The sequence below is a fragment of the Pseudorca crassidens genome, chromosome X, assembly GCF_039906515.1.
Source record: "Pseudorca crassidens isolate mPseCra1 chromosome X, mPseCra1.hap1, whole genome shotgun sequence".
NCBI classification, from domain to species: Eukaryota; Metazoa; Chordata; class Mammalia; order Artiodactyla; family Delphinidae; genus Pseudorca; species Pseudorca crassidens.
Genome location: NC_090317.1, coordinates 104,567,596 through 104,589,965, shown reverse-complemented (window position 1 = coordinate 104,589,965; position 22,370 = coordinate 104,567,596). Strand labels below are relative to the sequence as shown.

Here is a 22,370-nt window from a genome sequence, read left to right as displayed (position 1 = left end):
ATCTTACAGTCAGCACTGGGGACTAAACAGGGAGTTCCTAGCTGTTAAGACTGATTTATTTTTTTCTTTTTAGGGAAAAAAATCCTACCAAGCTGAGGAATCAATGGGAAGATGCATTTAAAATAATTAGGACAGTGACTAATGTGTTGTAAACACTCAATATTAATGGTTATTATTTTATCAAAACACACTTTAAGTAAATGTGGAAATCTGAGAAAACTTACTCTCAAATAAAGAGGACCCTTTAAGATTGTTTATGGTAAGAATTAAATATACTTTTTCATCTGTTCTTATTCTTCTTGTTAATCTCATTACTCTTTCATTCATTTGGGGGAAATGATGCTTCCTTTAGATGAGGAGATTACAATAAGTAATAACTCTGAATTGAGGACTTGAGCAAAGCAGCTATCCAAAAGAAATGCATATATTTTAAACTTTAGGACAGATTATGCTTTTCATTGGGTAAAGCTTCACCTTCCTTTCCAATCAGGATTTGGATATGCAAGTGCAAAGCAAAGACACTTTTTTGCAAAGGGGAAATTTCAGATGCTTCCCCAAAGAGCCAAACTGTTTCACATACTCATGTAAAGATCTATTACAAGGATGGGAGCAGCTACTTTCTGAAGATTAGCTTTATTTTAGAAAGGCTTTTTTTCCAGTATGGAATTAGACATCCTTATGCCCTGTGCCTACTGTTGCTCAAATTTGGGTGTTGAGGGTGTTGAGGGTGTGTGTGTGTGTGTGTGTGTGTGTGTGTTCATGCACATAACTACACACACATGTATATGTACACACCTGTGTACAAGCATGCCTCGGCGATATTGTGTGTTTGGTTCCAGACTACCGCAATAAAGTGAGTATCACTATAAAGTGAGTCACATGAATGTTTTGGTTTCCCAGTACATATAAAAGTTATGTTTACACTATACTGTAGTCTGTTAAGTGTGCAATAGCATTATGTTTAAAAAATGTACATACCTTAATTAAAAAATACTTTATACCTAAAAAAAGTCAAAACAATTACAATAATAACCTCAAAGATCATCAATCACAGATCAACCTAACAAATGAAATAAAGAAGTTCAAAATATTGCAAGAATTACCAAAATGTGACAGAGAGATACAAAGTGAGCAAATGCTGTTGGAAAAATGGAGACAATAGATTTGCTTGAAGCAGAGTTGCCACAGACCATCAATCTGTAAAAAAATGCAATTACCTGCGAAGCACAATGAAGCGAAAAGCAAGGTGTGCCCGTACAAGAAGCCCAGTGAGAATTCTGGAAGGAGGTATGCATCCAATCATTACTGGAAAAGAGACTATGAAGGAGACCTAGGCTTGATGTAGTGCAACAAAGACTTTGTAGCTGATACTGTGAATAAAAATTGAATAATCCAGAGTATAAGGGATACAGTGATTATTGTGTGATGATATGATTATCATGTGACACTGCCAGCTCAGAGTTGCAGAATAGTTTCCCCCAAAGACAGTAAGAATTCCCACGGTCAATCATCCTTCAAAATAGTAAGTTCTGGCAAAAAAGGTAAGGATTTTGATCTAGGGTGAGAGGAGAAGTTTCTTGGTACCTCCTGTGATTTAAGTCCTGCAGAGATGAGCACTGCTGGACTACTCCCACTGAGGGGGGTTCAGCGGGCCCCAAAGCTACAGTTCAACAGACCGGTTAAACCAAGATTTGGATAGCAGAAAACCCTATGGAAGCTTTATTAATTTTCAACTGCTACTGTAATAAATTCCCCCAAACTTAATGGATTACAACAACACAAATTATCTTACAGTTAAGTAGGTCAGTCTCACATGGGTTTCATTAGGCTAAAGTCAAGTGTCAGCAGGGCTATGTTCCTCTTTGCAGGCTCTAGGGGACAATCAGTTTCCTTGCTTTTTCCAGTTTTTAGAGGCCTGCTTCCTGTAACCTGTGGCTCACGGTCCTCTTCCTCCATCTCCAAAGCTAGCAACAGAGGGTACTGTCTTTCTCAAATCGCATCACTCTGACCTACTCCTCTGTGTCTCTTTTTTAGTATCCATGTGGCTATAGGATCCCCTCAGCTAACCCAGGAAAATCTGCCTATTTTTTTTTTAATTTTATTTATTTATTTATTTTTTGGCTGTGTTGGGTCTTCGTTTCTGTGCGAGGGCTTTCTCTAGTTGTGGCGAGCGGGGGCCACTCTTCATCACGGTGCGCGGGCCTCTCACTGTCGCGGCCTCTCTTGTTGCGGAGCACAGGCTCCAGACGCACAGGCTCAGTAGCTGTGGCTCACGGGTCTAGTTGCTCCGCGGCATGTGGGATCTTCCCAGACCAAGGCTCGAACCCGTGTCCCCTGCATTAGCAGGCGGATTCTCAACCGCTGCGCCACCAGGGAAGCCCATTCTGCCTATTTTAAAGTCAGCTAATTAACAACTTTAATTTCATATGCAATCTTAATTCTTTGTTGCCATGTAACATACATATTTATAGTTTCAAGGGATTATGATGTGGATATCTTTGGGGAGCCATTATTCTACCTAACAGAGGAGGTTTAAACCTATAGACCTAAAAATAAAAGTCATAGTACCAGTTTTCACTTGGTCCATGATATAATTCTGTTCTGGCATCCCCAAACATTCAATATCTTTATAGACACTAATTATTTTTGTGAAATGGCTAATGTAGTACATTTTACTGAATGAAAATGGCTATTTTAAGCCAATTGGTTATGTGTGAATTATTTTATTATTCCACTGATAGGTGGCACAGTAGCTCACAAAATAACAAGAAATTGAGTTTCAAATGAAAGTCATCCTATTCCTCCTCTTTTATTATTGATTTAACTCCATACAAGGGAATCACTACTGGCTGGGAACCATGAAAAATACTGCTCAGACACAGTGACACATAATATTTATATTCACCTGCTCTCACTTTTTTTCATGAAGATTTTTTGATAACTGCATCAAAGAATTCTTTGTTGAACACTTTCTTTTCAAGGGATTTTTAAAAAGCTTAACAAATTATCTGCATGTTCAAGTACTTTTTTTAGCATGAGAGTTCAGACTTTTTTTTTAAATTTACTTTTTGAAATAAAATTCTTCACATATTTTATAGATTATTTTTCTCCCATTCAAAAATAATTTTGAGAAAATATTTAAATTATAATGATACCTCCCAATTTGTATTTCAGTTTAAATATGTCATCACTTTTATTTTTACCTAAGAAATCACTTGTAATATACCTTCTCCTTTATAAGCACCACATAATTTTCCATATAAATCGTGATAAATCCTCATAGTGCATGCATTAACCTAAAAAGCAAAGCAGTATGTATTGTTTATGTATATACAGTAATAACAAAACCCACTGAGACAAAATGTGTTTCATGTTTCCAATTGGAACAGTCAATCTGTACCATGGAAAGTGTCAAAATGATTTTTTATAAAATATGATCCACATAGAGAGTACTACAGCCACATATTCTGTCTCTCTTCTCTATCTCTATCAATTCTTCTACCACATATGGAAATCCCAACTACAATCTAACATTCTTCTGCCCAACAGAACCATTCAATCCCTTTGATATGATGTGCTATTATTTATTTTTAGATAAAGTTTGATACTTTAAAATAGCCTGTTGCACCATACTGTGTATGATTATCACTTAGCTTGGGGATAAATTATTTTACACATTTCTTATAAACCTAAGGTCTACAATCAAACCTAAGGTCTACAATTTAACATACTTCATAATTTTAAAAATCACCTTCACCAGTATTCTTTTCTTTAAATGAAGATAATCAGGAAGAACTTTTCCAGCCTAAACAGACAATAAAATAGCCAATAAGAAGGAAAATATGAGGTGGAACCCAAACAACAATTCCAACATGGGATGCTGACCATTTAGTTGCTTCTTAATATTATTAGTTCCTTGTATTAATTAGTAATAAAGTGAATTTAACCTATTAGCCTGATGATAGCTTATAAGATCAATCCTACTTAGAACTTTAAAATCCTGACATGAGGGACTTCCCTGGTGGTCCAGTGGTCAAGACTCCACGCTCCCACTGCAGGGGGCACCGGTTCGATACCTGGTCCTACATGGCACGGCCAAAAAAATCCTGACTTGATGTTTGGATATATTACTAGCCTTCCCTCTATCACTAATCTACTAATCTAAAACCCATGGTTTCAACAAACATTTACTGTGCACTTACTAAACAGCAGGCACTCTTTTAGGCCCTTAAGAGTTCAGCTGTGAACAAGAATGAGTCCTAAGTCACCATCTATTAGATGACTGGACAAGCCTAGAACTACCAACCGTATTGTGATAAGCCAGCAGTACTACAGTAAGAACAATCTCCCCTGGAATATAAGTCAAAATTAATTCTTCCTGGAGAGTTGAGGTGTTTTCTATTGCATTGTACATCACTGATACAATTAAAGTTAAATATGAGAAAGACCAATAGTACTGTTTTCTCTGTTAATATTGTACTAAACAATATTAAACTTAAAAAAACATCAACTGAACATATTTTGAAGACAAATCATTGGGCCTTGCATATCATACTCTAATGCAGTGATGTCTTATTCTTACATCCTTTTATCTAACTCAAATATAAATGGACCATTGTAGGCACTAAATAAGTATTCATTATGTGAGTAAATGAATAAAGTAAATTGCATTACCAACTTGCTCCTACCTATCCCAGTAGTCTCCTTGCCTGCCTAGTGCTTTGGACTGTGTCAGTCCTCTATTGCGTAATCAAATTTCTGGCCCGTACCTGCCTTGTTTCTCTTATTCTCTCTCCCTGTGCATCGAGAAGATCTCCCCATGAATGCATATAAACACACACACTCACACACACACAGAAAATAAGGCAGTACAGCTCCCTTTACATCTCTTACCTCAGAGATCAAACTAGCTTAAGCAGAGGGAGGAGCATCCAGCTAAAACTTTTAAGGTATGGGTAAAGTTAATCTAAACCACACTTGAGAGAAATAAAATTAGATATGTTTGCTCTGTTTTGTCTTTATTCCACAAATATATGACATTCTCCTCAGAGGATAGCAGATACCTTAATTAATATTTTAATACTCTCAATATTCATCTGGGCTCCCAGATAAGAAAGGAAGTTATTATGTCGTTTCCCTAATCCTGGCTTCAGTTAAATATTAAATAGCAACATGGTAATTTGTGAAGAATAAAAACCAATTTTGAACATATTCCAATAAAAATTATGAAAACGACCATTTTCTAAGGTAGATGAAATACAAGACAGATAATTTCACAGGCTATGCTCTCCATTAACAGTTATTAATGGAAAATATTTCTTTTTTCACATAACCATTAGATATTATGATTAGAAACCACTAGAATATCAAAGAAAACAGCTGATCTCAAATGCAGTGTGCATAATAGGAAATAACATAAGGACAGATTTAAAACAAGAGACTAAGAACAATTTAACATGTACCTAAGACCACAGAAACATGCTATCCTGATGCTGGTTAAACAAAGCACATAATCTTTCTGGGGCTCAGTTTACTCAGGTGTGAAATGCAGTGTGAAAGAAGAGCATCCAAACAGTTGGGAGAGCAAATGCTAAGGCCTTGAACTGTGTAATATCATTCTGGATGCTGTGCACAAAAGGTATTGAAGGTAGAGCCAGAATGGAAGCAGAGCCTGCAGTTAGCAAGCTCTTCCTGTGGTCGAGGAAAGAGATGAAAACTTTTTGACCCGGGGTGGTGACTGTAAAGAGGGAGAGGTACCAAAGACTTAGTGATCTATTCTGAAAGTATAACCCACGAGGCATCATGATGGATTGAAATTTAGGGATAACAGGGATTGGTGAAAGGATGATTTGCAGGTTTTGCTCTGAGCAACTGAGCGAATAGATGATGGCACCATTTACTGGTCTAGGGGAAACTGGAAGAGGCTATCGCTATGAAGATATTTGTTCAAATGATCATTTTCATGAAGAAGATAATGATATAGATATTGCATAAAAATTGCAGATACAGTTTATACTCAAATACAGTTCACATTAAAATTATATATGAAACAACCTTTAATTTTGAGGCAACAAGTTGATGGAATATTTTACTACAAATACTTATAATACTTCATTTTATCCATGTTTAAAGCTGTTTAAATTACCAACCTCAAGTAATTTAAAAGACTGATTTATTATTACAAAGATTCCTGATCCATGCCTTTAATGTCAATGCAGACATGGTCAGTTCAAGGGAAAAAAAGAAACACCCTGAACTCATCCATGTGTTTAGAACACAAATTAAATCATCTTTTAAATAGCCCCAGGATGGTCTCAGTCATTAAAGAGCAGAAGGCTAATAAAACAACTGTTCCTACTACATCGTTTGCTAAGTTTTATAAGTAGATGTCCTCCCTTATATATTTTATTGTCAATATATGTTATCTTTATTGAGAAGTAGTTCTTCCATAGCTCCCAAAAAGGTTAAGAACCCAAGGTGTATCACAGGCCAATTTCTCTCGTTCATGTTGACTTAAAATAGTTTAAAGAGCTTTTTCTCATGTTGGAGGTGATTCACTGCACTAGGTTTAGCTTTTAAAAACACCCTGCTCAAACCTACGAGTGTCTATGTGTGTGTACATGCGTGTGCACACATGTGGATTTACGACTTTTGCCAACGTGAGCTGATGCATCAGTCCTAAAGAACAGCTTTAAACATGCGAGAAAAAATCCAGTATTAGAAATCACACATATTCAAGAGAAAACAATATCTACCAAATCTTATTCAAAATGGTAAAGGACTTTATTATTTAATAAATCAATGGACTTTGAAAGCAATAAGGAAATAGAACAGCAGGTTAGGTTCCTCCTCTAAAATCACCTTCACTATTTACAGATTGATGTATTTAAGTCCAGTGAATAAAATTAAGGAAGCCGAGCAAGGACAACTGTAAAGATCCAGTGGATTTTACTTTAATACTCCACCTGAAAGATTATAATGCATCCACATTTTCATTGGACATAAACATTTATTAGAAGGGGATGCTGTTTCCAAACATGTTTCATATTTTTAAAAATATTCTACTACATGTTACTTAATTTGTGTGGATGAGGTCACATTCTGTCATGTATAATAGTTACCCATGTACTTGCTTGTTGGCTCATACTGAATTGTCAGTTCCTTGGAAGATTCTATACCTTTTTTTTTTATGCATCTGGGGTATATAGAACTCTTCCTTACATAAAGTTGTTAATCAATAAGTGATGAATTAAAATGAATTTCTACTTGATAAAATAATGACCCTGAGGCAAATAAATTTTAAAAGGGTTTTTAGTGTCTGAGACAAACTACAAGGTCAGAAATAGAAGGAGAAGCTCCAAAATCTCTAGTTTATTAGTGGTGCGGGTATATCCACTCACTGGAGAAAAAAAAATCCAAGTCTATCTCACTACCTGCCCAACACTGAGCATTACAAAATCATTCTTTTTTATTTTTAGGTTAATCTATATGCATTCAACACAGTAAAAGACACATATTAGGTAAAATAATATTGCTCTGTAATAATGCTGGAATTGGCTTATATAAGTAGCAAGTGTTTAAGTTCTGACAGTAAATTCTAATTTCAAAAGTTTCCATTTCTTCTGTAAGATTAAAGTTCTCAGAATTATTATGGTTATTCGGTGCCTCCTGATCAATTTCAGAAAAGATTACTTTAAACAAATGAAAGCATTCCTTCAAGCGCTGGCTACCTTTGACTGCCATTTGACTCACCAGTACATATTAAGATTAAGGTGAAGAATGGAGGAGTTATCAGTTTTTCCTTTTGCAATATTTTTTTTTCCTTAAAATATATGTTTCCACTTACTACGAATACACAGATAATATCATTTAATAGAAAACTTATGTCATATATTACTGAAATCTCACTGCAACTAATATTTTTTTTTTTGTTTTTTTGTTTTGAGATCAATATGTAAAGGAGATCGTTTAATTTTACTGGAGGATGTACACACAAATCCTTTCTAAATGGAAAGACACAACATATTGTTATGTACAAAGATTTTATATCAACCTTTCTAGATAAATATACATTTTAATGAAACTCCAACCAGCTTTCCGATGGGAACTTTGTTTATTGTGTTGGTTGACTGTTTTGTTTGAAACTCATTTTCCTTCATTACCCAACCTGAAGTGTCCGTCTCACACTGGTCACTGTACATCCTACCTCCATGTTTTATTTTGCTAGAACACTGTCTCTTCCCTCAGCTTTACAGAATTGTAATTGACATAAAGCACTGTGTAAGTCTAAGATGTACAACACAGTGATTTTATATGTGTATATGTTACAAAATGATTGCCACGATAAGTTTAGTTAACACATCCAGTACTTCACATAGTTTCAATATTTTCTTTTTTTCCGTAGTGAGAAATTTTAAAAATCTACTCTCTTGGCAACTTTCAAATACGCAATGCAATATTGTTAACTATAGGCACCATGATTTACACTACATCCCCAGAACTTATTCATCTTATAACTGGAAGTTTGTACCCTTTGACTACTTTCACCTATTTCCCCACCTCCAACCCTATGCCCCACCTCTGGCAACCACTTCTGTTGCCTGTTCTCTGCTTCTGTGAGCTTAAGTATTTTTTAGATTCCACAAAGAGAGATCATACAGTATCTGTCCTTCTCTGTCTGACTTACTTCACTTAGCATAATGCCCTCAAGTTCCATCCATGTTGTTGCAAATGGCAAAATTTTCTTCTTTTTTATGACTAACATTCCGGTGTATACATATACCACATTTTCTTTAACCATTCATCCATCAAGGGACACTTAGGTTGTTTCCATATCTTGGCTATTGTAAATAATGCTGCAATGAACATAGGGGTACAGAAATCTCTTTAGTTTCCTTCAGATATATACCCAGATATAGAATTGCTGGATCAGGCAGTAGTTGTTTTCAATTTTTTGAGAAACCTCCATACTCTTTTCCATAGCGGCTGTACCAATTTACATTCCCACCAGCAGTGCCCAAGGGTTCCCGTTTCTCCACATTCTCACAAGCACTTGTTATCTCATCCTTTCAATAACAGCCATTCTAACAGGTGAGGTGATATCTTATTTTTTTAATTTTATCTTATTTATTTTTTATACAGCAGCTTATTAGTTATCTATTTTATACATATTAGTGTATTATAAGTCCATCTCAATCTCCCAATTCATCCCACCACCACCACACACACCACCCCCTGCTGCTTTCCCCCTTGCTGTGCATATGTTTGTTCTCTACATCTGTGTCTCTATTTCTGCCTTGCAAACTGATCCATCTGTACCATTTTTCTAGGTTCCACATACATGGGTTAATATACGACATTTGTTTTTCTCTTTCTGACTTACTTCACTCTGTATGACAGTCTCTAGGTCCACCCACATCTCTACAAATGACCCAATTTTGTTCCTTTTATGGTTGAATAATATTCTATTGCATATATGTACCACATCTTCTTTATCCATTCGTCTGTCGATGGGCATTTAGGTTGCTTCCATGACCTGGCTATTGTAAATAGTGCTGCAATGAACACTGGGGTGCATGTCTCTTTTTGAATTATGGTTTTATCTGGGTATATGCCCAGTAGTGGGACTGCTGGATCTTATGGTAATTCTATTTTTAGATTTTTAAGGAACCTCCATACTGTTCTCCAACGTGGCTGTAACTATTTACATTCCCACCAACAGTACAAGAGGGTTCCCTTTTCTCAACACCCTCTCCAGCATTTGTTGTTTGTAGATTTTCTGATGATGCCCCTTCTAACCAGTGTGAGGTGATACCTCATTGTAGTTTTGATTTGCATTCCTCTAATAATTAGTGATGTTGAGCAGCTTTTCATTGCAACTAATATTTCAAACCATCAGATTTACTTGTTTAATGAAAATGTAAAGCTTAATTTATCTCCTACTTCCTTAATACTCTATATTTTATACTTTTTTTTCTTATTTTTCACATGCAGTTCTTTTATGTTTTGGTGGAGGAAAAATAGGAGATACAACAGTGCAGAGAAAATTACATATAAATTATTTAATTTTTATCCAGGAGCTTACATCTTATTCATTTTTATATTTGTTATATTTTGAACTGGGTGAGATTTGTCATTTTTAGCCTTTTCAAACCTGGTTCCTGCACCAAGGTTCTCCAAATACCCAAGTACTCAATGATTCTTATTGTTCTAGGCTATTCTTTCCCCACTTCCTGCCAATATATGCTCAGACTCCCTTCGGTTAACAACAACTACACCAATATCATGGTCTACTATTATGTTTTAGGTGATATGAGGTACATTTATCAAGGGCTTCACCACGTACTCTTGCCTATTGAATAGTATTAATTTTAAATAAAACAGTTCCCAAGAGATCTCAAAAGAGCCACTCCTCTTCCTCAGGCATATATGTATATTCATTTCACTTTAAATGCTTTAACCTATAGCACCTCTACCAATAGAACATTAATGAAACGATTTTTAAAACACTTTTGCAAGGTGTTCACTTGTCCAGCTGATTCTATACAGACCCAAGTTCTCAACTGGCTCCAATAATAAATCCACACAAAGAACTGCGCCATACAGAGAAACTTAGATATTCAAGCGTAGGTAAAATGTACATTTTTACTTAGTCCTTCTTAAGATTCTCTCTCCCTGTCTCTGTCTGCCCCTTTTTTTGCCAATCCATATTTTAGAGAGTAGATAAGAGATGTTTACATCACAAGCTGATGAGGAAATATCTGAGATAGATGTTTTGGCATACCTTAAGCGATGCTTTTGCCATCTAGAGTTAACAAGAGAGAGAGTAGAAGGGAATATATTCATAATTGGTTAGTGTTTCGCTTTGATAACTTTAGTGTGCCTTGGATACCACCCCAAACTTGCAAGATGTGTAAACATCCTTCCACCTTGATTAATTATTTAAGTATTCTCTAAGGAAGATATCATAGTATAGAGACAGAATCCAGTATCTCTCTTGGTCTGGACTCCTGTTTGTATGACTTTTACATTTATTTCCAGCACATTTGGAATCAACTGATTGATGTCCCTCCATTTAAAAAGAAAGTCAATTAGCTCTGTAACAAAGAGAGCAACTTCTTTTTTTTTTTTTTTTTTTTTTTTGGCAGTACGCGGGCCTCTCACTGCTGTGGCCTCTCCCGTTGCGGAGCACAGGCTCCGGACACACAGGCTCCGCGGCATGTGGGATCTTCCCCGGACCAGGGCACGAACCCGTGTCCCCTGCATCGGCAGGCGGACTCTCAACCGCTGCACCACCAGGGAAGCCCCGAGAGCAACTTCTTAATCAATGCAAAGAAAAAAATCAAGGAGGAGGACAGAAATATTCTGCATTACAATTATTTTCTGTAGTAGTTACAAGCAGGGAATCTCAACTCCAATTCACTAAGCTGAGTGATATAGGCAAGTTACTTACACTCTTCAGTTGTAAATGGCCATAATAATAGTGTCTACTTCCTGGGGTTGTCATGAGAATAAAATAAAATTATACTTATAAAATGTTAACTACTGTGCCCAGCACTTACAAACGTTCGGACAGTATTACACCAGAGCACATCAACATTCCTGTACAAATGCTACTCCGGGTTTCAGAAAACAAGAGTTTTTCTGAGATTCTTGGGAACCAGTTCAACCACCACAAATCGTTAAATAAAAAGTTACGGCTGCAGAAGAAAAACTATATTTTCGCAAGTGTGCTCATCAGCATCTTGCAAATACTGTGACAATTACAGGAAAATCGTATTATAATTATGAACTAGTCTTCAGGAGACTTGTTGAACATCTTCAGTGTAACTGAGTCTGTGTGCACGTGTACGTGTGCGTGTGTGCGTATGTGTGTGTGTAACGTCGCCACTGATGAATTCAACCTATAGTTCAAGTTTGCTGTGAAGTGTTAGATTATATTCTGGAGCTCAAGGATATCAAGGACTACCACCCAGAAACGCAGCTGTGAACCATCAAAATCCCTCAGATCTGGAAACTGGAATGGGTGGGAAGGTCACAGGAAAAACAGTAAGATTTTAAATGGGTAATTATTTAATTTGGGGAGAGCTGCCTTTATTCTGGAGGAAGGCAAAATAATTAGGAAGATCAGCTCTCTCTAATTAAGATAATTTACAGGAATAGAAAGGGAAGCAACGTTTAATTTCCGCAATATTCCAGGCACCTGACATATGTTTTAGCTACTATTTCTGAATGCGTATTACAGGCTAAATACTTAACAGGCATTATTTAACTTAATCCTTGCAGTAACTGTATGAAGTAGATATTATTGATTCAACTTTGCACATGAGCAAAACTGAGGCTCAGAAAGTTTCCCAGCGCCATATAACTAATTAATGGCAAAAACTGGATTTCAACCCAAGGCTAGTTGGCTCTATGAATAAAAGGTTAAATCAGGCCTAAGCTTGCCTAGAAGAATGACCAGAGAATTTTGTTTTCCTAGAACTATGGAGTTGAGATAACTGGGAAAGTTGTACCTCTTTTGTTTGCTAACTAGAACTGCTCTTAGGCTAGTGGAGGAGGGGCTGTGAATCGATAAGCAGGCCTTTATCTTCTGTTACTAGAATGGTATTAAATATTGGTGGGAAATCGTGGCTAGAACTTCTTTGTGTCAAGTGGCCCACACTGACCCTGGCTCTTTCCCCATGTGGATAAGGGGCAAATGTGTGTATTTTGGGTGTTTCTGGGCCACCCAATGACATAAAGATTCCATGCCAGCATCTCTCATGCTTTGTATCCTTCTACACAGCTAAGTAAATGTAGTATTAGATTACATTCTACTGCATCTGTGAGTATAATTGCCAATTTGATCCCCTTGCAGTTACAGTGATATTGCAGGCTCCAATGATTGTTATATCCTGTCACTAAAAGTCATATATCCAGCTGAAACACAGACTGTTTAGCAAAATAATCCTAGATAAACAGCTTGTGATTAAAGCCAACCTATTTCTGGCATTAATATCAGAGATCATGAAGTTAACTAAAGCAGTTTGCTTCTTTTAAATGGATTTATAGGATCACAAACTTGTACTGTGAAAAAATTATTTTACTGCCATTTTAATTTTTTTTCTTTACTTTTATTATTCCTTTGTTATTATTAAAAATTCCTCTGGAATAAGAGGCTTTATCAGCTATGCCAATGAAAGATATTTTTACTGGCTGAAAAACGGATCATCAAACCCCTGATGACAGGGCACAGCGATACTAGTTAGGATCAAAGTGAGAGAGGAAGAGAAAAAAGGAAAAATAAATAAAAGGACAAAGAGCCAGGGACCACCTCTGCACACAGGTTGTCCTGGACAACGCTTTGGTGGAATCACTGTGTGCGTGAGAGCGTCATTCTATCACGTCCGTGAAGTAATAAACAGAAGAAGGGATGGAGAGAGAGAGAGCTGTGCGGACAGCAGATAAGGCAAGTCCCTTAATCCTAAAAGAGAATGTTTTTGGTAGCCAGTCTTATGTGACAGCTAGTCTATTTCTATTTTATCTGGTGGATAAACCATTTCTCATTAACGGTAGGACTGTTAGCAATAAGCAATGCTCCAGTAATTGAAGATTTGAACAGCAGGCTTAGTCACCTCTTGAGGAAGAAAATGCTAGACGTCTTAAAAAAAAACATGGGACAACAGATTCTGGGTTTTAACCTCTAAAAAGACATACCTAAGGAAACAAATGTTCTATTGCAGCTACTTTTACCTTCGCTGTATGATAGTCTCACCTGACGAGCTTTTAGAAATTGCTGGTGTCAGGGCCCCATCTCAGACCAATAAAATCAGAATATCTGCTCCAACCCCAATGTTTTCATAAATCTCCCCAAGTGATTTTACTGGGCAGTCCAGTTGGAAAGAACATGGACTCTGAGGAGAGGTAAAGCTGAATTCCATTCCTGCTCATCTTTCTATTGGCTGTGTGATCTTGGTTTTAGTAAAGCTCTCTAAGCCTCAGGTTTTCCATCTATAAAATAGGATAAACTGCCCTAGAATTATTGAATAAAAGAAATGTGAGGTTCCTAAAACATGGTTGTCCTACTTAAATTTTAGTTACATTTTACCAAAAAGAGCTTTGCATATTTGAATTTACATCACTGGTGATAAATTAGAAAAATATTTTTAGGGGAAAACTGTGTTTTGATTTGAGGTAAAAGTTTACTCAGCAATATTTTTTAAAATCTCACAAGAACCATACTGCAGAACAATTGATTATTTCTAAAAAGTAAAAACAGTAGATTTCAACCATCTTATTAAATTTTAATAATACATAACATCCCCAAGCACTTAATAGCTGTTAGTTTCCTCATTTCTCAAGTAGATAGCATATGACCCACTAACCCCACAAGTTTGCCATAAGCCAATAAATCTAAGAGTGTACTTTATTATTTTTAAGTATAATCACAAGACTACTCTAAAGTCTCTGGTCCCTTTCATAAGAATTAAATCCCATTTTTATGAGAATTAAATTATCCTGTATTAAGAAATGGCATCAACCAAGACTCTAGTTCATTACTATTTTATCCAAATACTACTGTAAATTAATATATTTTCACCTTATATTTCATATTCTAGCTGTTAAATGGCCCATGCATTTTTATAGAGAGAAATTATTTAATTGGAAAACATATGTACCAACCTGATACCTTTTTTCCCAGCACTCAGTTTTAAGGTTTTCAAATATCCATTTGCAAGTTCTGCGATATATCCTATTTTTTTAATCAAACACAATTAATTCCATTTTGAAGACTGTGAAATGAACAAAAATGTCCCAGCTATAAGCAACATATGCTTTACTTTCAAATACCATCATTGACTTTATTAAAACCTCAAAGAAATTTCCAAACTATGCCATTTTATTTTCATTTTCCATAATTGTTTAAATATTCAAAATGTTTTTTTTTTATAAAAAGGTCAATTTATTATACCTTTTGTTTGGTGGGATATCAGTGCCCTTTAAAACCCTACTATTCAAGTACAAATGATTATGTTTACAAAGTATTTACAGTTTCAGTCTTCTTCCTTTATATTTTAAAACACAATAATTATCTGGTTACAATAGTGAACAAAAAATCCTGAAGGTGGCAAAAGGGAAAGCCTCTGCCTTAGGAGGCTCACTGCAGCCTCCTGCTTCCCCTGGATCCTCCAAACACTGCCCAGCCTCCACTGGAACAAATGTCTCTGAATTAAAGAAAAACTGGGTGACTGCTTTCCATGGTGGCCAATTCTAGATTGACAGTGTTTTGGCTGCTGTCTTTATATTTTATGTTCTGAAGATTTCTCTCATTCATTACCATTGCATTACATGGGAACTCTGTTCTACAAGGTAATGTGGAATTCTGCCAACAGTAACAATCTGAGGAAGCCTGGAAAACAACGTCCTAAACTTACACTTAAATTGGGAAGGTTTAGTTTAACCTTTAAAACAGAAGGCCAAGAAAACAATACACTGGAACTTTTACCTAAATGACACTATTGAAGACTATGAGGTCACTGGTGACATCAAGATGTTACTAAATAGAGTGATACCAGTAAAACTATTTTCTGTCCCATATTTTGCAATAGGGAATCGCTGAAGAAAACACACTTCTTTCACTTACACAGTAAGACAGGGCAGGGGTTCCACACCGCAAATATTCAGACCCCAGTTCTGTTGTCTTAGAAAGCTTTTGAGAGATTTTTCTAAATTCTCTTCTAGTGTTCTAGATTAATAGAGGACACTTATTCAGGTAGCTATGTCTAGGATATTCTAAACACTCAACATTTCACCATCATCTACAAAGAGACCTTCAACACTCCATGAAGGATAAGAACAAAACCAATAGGCAGCACAAATTAAAATAGGCTGAAAAGGAGAATTCCCTTTTAGTTCTGCACATTTGAGGATTTAAAAAAAAAAAAAAGAAGTAGGAACTCTCCTCAGTACCCAGACACGAAGCACAGAAAGTCTCCTGCATGCCGTACTCTCTCATTACAGCATGTGCTGAACCACAATGAACAAGTGAGAAGGCAAATTATAGTGTTCTGTTTTGGCAAAATGCTCTTAGTAAGTCTACACCCTCCCATGATAAACAAGAAACACAAATATCAACTACAAAACACTTTAATTACTCATAGTTGCTAATATCTCATGTATTACTTAAGATATGAGTTTTATTAAAATCATAACAGAGGAGCAACACATATTTTTTCTAATATATTTCCTTAACAGTCTAATGGACTCCTAGTGATGATACCTGGGGACACCATCCACAAGATATGTATTATATGTCATTCAGCACTGGAACATGGTGGATGTATTTCCCAACTGTTTAAACAATTTATAGATGGCCTGTCATTCAATATTATTTCTCCTGACTGCACAGGCCTAGGATATTATACTTCCCCAACTTAAATAAAAAACAGTTGTAAAAACCATCCCGGTAAAGTAATTAAAAAGAGATTCCCAGTTACCTAGGCAAGGATTACACTCAAATGCTTCTGAATATATTTGGTATAGAACCTCATCCACTATGCAAATCTTAAATCACATGATTAGACTATATTTCATTATTTAAATTCCACAATCAGGACTTCCCCAGTGGCGCAGTAGTTAAGAATCCGCCTGCCGATGCAGGGGACACAGGTTCAACCCCTGGTCCGGGAAGATCCCACATGCCGCAGAGCAACTAAGCCCGTGTGCCACAACTACTGAGCCTGTGCCCTAGAGCCCGCAAGCCACAACTACTGAGCCCACGTGCTGCAACTACCGAAGACTTCATGCTCCATGGCCTTCAAGCTGCAACTACTGTGCCCCCGTACTGCAACTACTGAAGCCCACACGCCTACAGCCCATGCTCTGCAACAAGAGAAGCCACAGCAATGAGAAAACCATACACCGCGACGAAGAGTAGCCCCTGCTCGCTGCAACTAGAGAAAGCCCGCACACAGCAACGAAGACTCAATGCAGGCAAAAAAATCAAAAATAAAATACATTCCACAATCAAGTGAGAAACTATATCACTTAACTGTAACAATGAATAATACTCCTCTTATTTTAACAAATAAACTCCTAACAGAAATAAAAAATATAAATTGGCTGACTGTTTTCTATAAGAGCAAAATTGGATAAATTATAAAAGAACATAAAGATGATGAGAAAATACCAAATTATGGTATAAAGGGTAAATTCAGGCCATGTACTACACACGCAGATATCATTTTTAATGTTTGGAGGTCTCTTTATTGTCTAAACGGGTGAATTTGGGACAGTTACATTCAATTATTTCTGTCATCCAAACAACCAAAATGGATCAGCAGAACAAAAATCACTTCAATTCATTAGTGATTGGCTCAAACTGTCCTGAAAAATATTCATTTTCTATGTTATCTGAACTAAAAATAAGGTAGAATATAGGATATCAAAAAGAGATGTGAAAGTCATTCTCTCTTTCTCTTCCCCCTCCTTCTCTCTCTCTCTGTCTCATGTGCCTTTGTTACCTTTTCAGGCTACTGGAAACTATATATTAATGTATTAACTTTTTAAATTTGTTTCAATAAGCAATCTGAAAATTCTCCATCAGGAAACAGGAGATCACAACAGTAATATCTTAATGTTAGTATAATCATCTCTATCACAATATTGATATAGTATCTTTTTTTTTTTTTTTTTTGCAGTACATGGGCCTCTCACTGTTGTGGCCTCTCCCGTTGCGGAGCGCAGGCTCCAGACGCGCAGGCTCAGCGGCCATGGCTCACGGGCCCAGCCGCTCCGCGGCATGTGGGATCTTCCCGGGCCGGGGCTCGAACCCGTGTCCCCTGCATCGGCAGGCGGACTCTCAACCACTGCGCCACCAGGGAAGCCCGATATAGTATCTTTATCCTCATTTTTATGCTAATATTTGTATACTATTATTGGTAACCTTTTTACCCACATAGAAAGTTTTCATTTATTTATTTTGCTATGTATTACAAAGTACTGCCTCACTGCCCCTTAAAGATTTTTCTCCTATAGTAGCAATGATAAATCTGAGGATGCCTCAAAGTCATCGGCTAAAGTCATCTTTAACTCAAATGCATTCAAGTATGTTAAAGTGGCAGTGGACAGTCAAAGCTAGTTGTGCAATGTGTCTGCCCATAGAAAAAAAGGTGTGTAAAAAGAGGAAGGTTCAAGATAAAAACCTAAAAATAGTCAAGGATATTCTAATAAGTACCCTTACTCTAATGATATGCAGACTAGAAATATGTTAATCACATTTCTCTGGACTTCTACACTGGCCATCAGTTTTTCTAAAGCCTCATTATGTATCATTGCTAGTCTCTGTTCTAAGCAATGCTAATAGAAGTATATATTTAAAGTATTTAACACAGTATTTCCCAAATTCCTTTGCTAAAAGGTTGTGTTGAATATACATTAAGCAAATGAGATGGCAACACTAAATCTACTAATGTAGTCCATTCCTTTGCTAATACAATAATGGCATCTCTAATTTGCTCATTTCAACTGCAATCCACTGATGTTCAAAATTAAAGAAATATTTTCATTATTACATTTAACACTATTAAATGATATAATTTGGTTTTAATGATCAAATTTTAATATCTTTTAAAAGAAATGCTGGAAAAAGTGGTCTCCTGCTGACATAATAGGAACATTATTCTGCTATTATCATATCTGTATAAGCAGTTGATGATACTTTCTATTTTCTGTAGTAGAGTAAGTAGACTAAGAACTGTTCTTCCAAGAAACTCAGGATTTAGTTTTAGATAATTACAATGTGTATTATCTCTAAAGACACTCTGTCAGAGATAATGATATACATCAACAAAACAGTACAAAGGAACATATATTTTGTTACTTTGTCATCAAAAAGGCAATGGCCATTTTAATATATGTACTATTAAAATACTTTTTTAATATATGGAAAATAGAATACTCTGCACTGCAGAGAGTTTGGCTCTAAAGAGTGTGAGATATTTACAATAATAACTTCTAGTTGAAATGTTATACACATGAGGAACACCAGTATATTCCAACCTCATTAAATTCTCTAAAAACAAAGATATTCCACAATGGGTTCTAGAAAAAAAACAATCTAAATGATATGAAATGAGTGTGCCTGTCCATAAAAAGTTCGAGTTATTTATTTTAACAACACCCTTCTGAGTTGGTATGGTTTTACTCTTTCCATTTTAACTTAGTGTAAACTACTTATTACCATTTCTTGTTGTTAATGGTATCAAAATGCGATGAACAGAACAAAGCTGTTAGAAACAAAAACGCCACTTGCTCAAACGATATCAAACCCAAAAAGAGGCCTTAAGGACTTTCTCCTCTTTTATAGTAAAAGCAATATATTTTCTCTTGAATACTTTTTTAAAGACTAATCAGCTGCATGCATGCAAAGTGAAGTCAGAGACCATTTATTCACGAGTAAAACTTTCCAAAAGGTAGAGCTAATTCGTGGAAAAGCAGACTCTAAAAGCAACTGAAGGACTCCCCTGGTGGCGCAGTGGTTAAGAATCTGCCTGCCAATGCAAGGGACACAGGTTCGAGCCCCGGTCCGGGAAGGTCCCAGATGCCGCGGAGCAACTAGGCCCGTGCGCCACAACTACTGAGCCTGCACTCTAGAGCCGATGAGCCACAACTACTGAGCCCGGGTGCTGCAACTACTGAAGCCAATGTGCCTAGAGCCCATGCTCCGCAACAAAGAGAAGCCACCACAATGAGAAGCCAGTGCACCGCAACGAAGACCCAAGGCAGCCATAAATTAATTAATTAATTTAAAAAAATAAAATAAAAACAACTGAAGAGTGATGCAGGTATTAGCCAGGCAGAAAATAGAATCTGTGTCACCATCCTCATGCTGTTAAAATGAAGTGGATTAAAACCAAACTAATTGGCTTGTGAATGTCATTTTGAGGTTACAAATATTTCTTGAAAGCCCTAGTGTTCATCAAATTTGACTCTCATCATTCATTTTTCATTCTAAAGTTACCCTGGTAAGCCACAGATGATGTGCACATCATCTTGCCCATCACAAATGGAAATGACTTACTACAGTCAAAAGTCATCTAGAACCGGCACAAATTTTTATCTCCAATTTTTTTATTACTTTTAGAACATCTACACTTTGTTATTCACAAGGAAAAGCTGACAAAGCATTCTCTTAACGCATAAAGTATTGTGTGGATTTGTAAACAAACCAACTTGTTTGAAACTCAGGGAAGCAAACAATGCACGTGAAACCCACAATGCACTACTGTGCGTGTCTTACAGGGAAATCAGGAGAGAGAGTGAATTGAATGATTCACAATAGGATATGTTTTGAAGGAGATAAACCTTTTATATCTATAAGCATAAAGATGCATAAATTATTAAATTTTACCCTACTAGTACTTGTTTTTGCATATGTTAACATTTAAACACACCAGAAACAGCTCCTGAAATTGCTTATGCTAATGCCTATTGCTACTCATTTTAAAAGGCAATTCCACTTAAAATCAAACCTCAGGCCTCAAAACACCAATTAAGGCCAAACAAAGCATACCAAAGTCGATATATGCAAGATATGAAAAGCTCCAAATTATATTTCAATGACTTTTTAATTTATAAATCAACCCAATCAATAAAGCATATGTTTAAAATTCTAAAAACATTTTTGGGCAGGTATTTTTTAAGCCAAATATAACTTCAATGCCCCCAATAATAAAAATCTCCCCAAATATAAAGCTAAATGTTTCATTAGCCTCCTAAGGGGCATATTAGATATGAAACGAAAACTGCTTTGGGGAATAGCTGACATCGTCATGTATAAGCTAAAGAACCAATAATTGGTTAAATAAAAATATGAACTTCTGAAAGGTAATTACTATACAGGACATGCAAGAAGTCCGTTGAGTCTCGCCTGTTAGATGCACTGAATAGCCTGTTCTAAGTCTTAGATTCTAAGAGATGCTATTCTGTGTTTTGCGACTAACTAATCAGTAAATAAAAATCCTTATGATTTGGTTAATTTTTTTCTTTCAATTATCACTGATATCGTCTCTTGAAAAATACTGAGCAATAATTTTTAAATGCATATTTGAGTATTTCCCTAACACACTGGCAGGAACTGATAGACACTTAAAAATATAATTTAAGATTTATTCTGAATCCTTATCTTATTGAAAGCCAAAAAACCTTTAATAAACCAGTTTAGGAGACAGAATGCTCTTGGAAGGGAGTCCATAAATAGCAAAAGTTTTCAGATCGAAGAGTTTACTGGCAAAATGAAACCATAAGTGGTAGTTTGATCTCTATTAATCAGCTTGTATTTCATACTGTACCTGGTTGACTTTGAATTATCAAGTTTGAGATATTACAATGGTGTGCCTATATGACATGCATTTCAACATACACTTTCCATTTAGGAGAACATATGGAATTGGGTGTATCAGGCTATTTTATGCTATAAAATATATTATTTATTTAACTGCCCTTTTCTGATTATAGGCTTATCAATCTATTTTCTGACTGTGATGTGGATGCCTATCTAGGTTCCCTTACTTCATTGATTCAAAGGAGGACTTAGAGATCAAAAGCCATTTTATCACTTAGCAAGGAAAAGATCTATTTTAAACTTACTCTTACTATTTTACGAAAGGATAAGGCACACACAAGAATATCCCAAACAGAAACTGACTACCATATGTGGATTTAACGAAAAACAAAAAACCTATTAACAGGCTTATCCTTCAGATTCATACACTATAGCTTTCACCCTCAGGGGCTGGAGTCATATTTTCATTATGTCTGCCCTCTCTACCTCACTAGAGTATGAAAAAACACATATATCAATCGGTACTAAGAGTCAATAGTGAGGTAACCCTCCCCCAATCCTTCAAAACAAGGAAATATGATTGATACAACTGCTCCCAGCTAAACTGGGGCAGGAAGGACACTGACCATCTACTGAAGCAATAATAAGAGGTTACAGGAGTCATGCATTATCTAAAGGAGAAGAAACATTTCTAATGAACTTAATCTGATTTCAACTTCACAAACATTTGTATTGCTATAGTTTTCCCTTCCCAAGTCCATGTGCTTATCAAGAGCAATATAGAGGTCAATTAGATATGAGTATTCTGGTTCTTGTGATTGTTAAATATCTCATTTAAAATAAATGAGCTTCCATTTTGATTGTTATATCATTTTTTTTTCATCTGGTTTAAAGTTAACTCCCCCACCACTACCACCACCATATGGATCTTCTATCAATAAGATGAGGGAATCAGGTTTTTGGGTCTATAACACTAGATTAGATTCCGGTTGATGATAAATTCACCAGTAAAAGGCTATCCTCTGAGTTATTTCAGAACTTTTCC

The 22,370-nt window shown here is 36.1% G+C and overlaps 1 protein-coding gene across 2 annotated transcripts in view; it reads right to left on the bottom strand.

Moving 5' to 3' along the window:
* DMD (dystrophin) overlaps positions 1-22,370 on the bottom strand; it is a 2,128,065-nt gene that overhangs the window by 1,707,682 nt on the left and 398,013 nt on the right. The window lies entirely within an intron of this gene.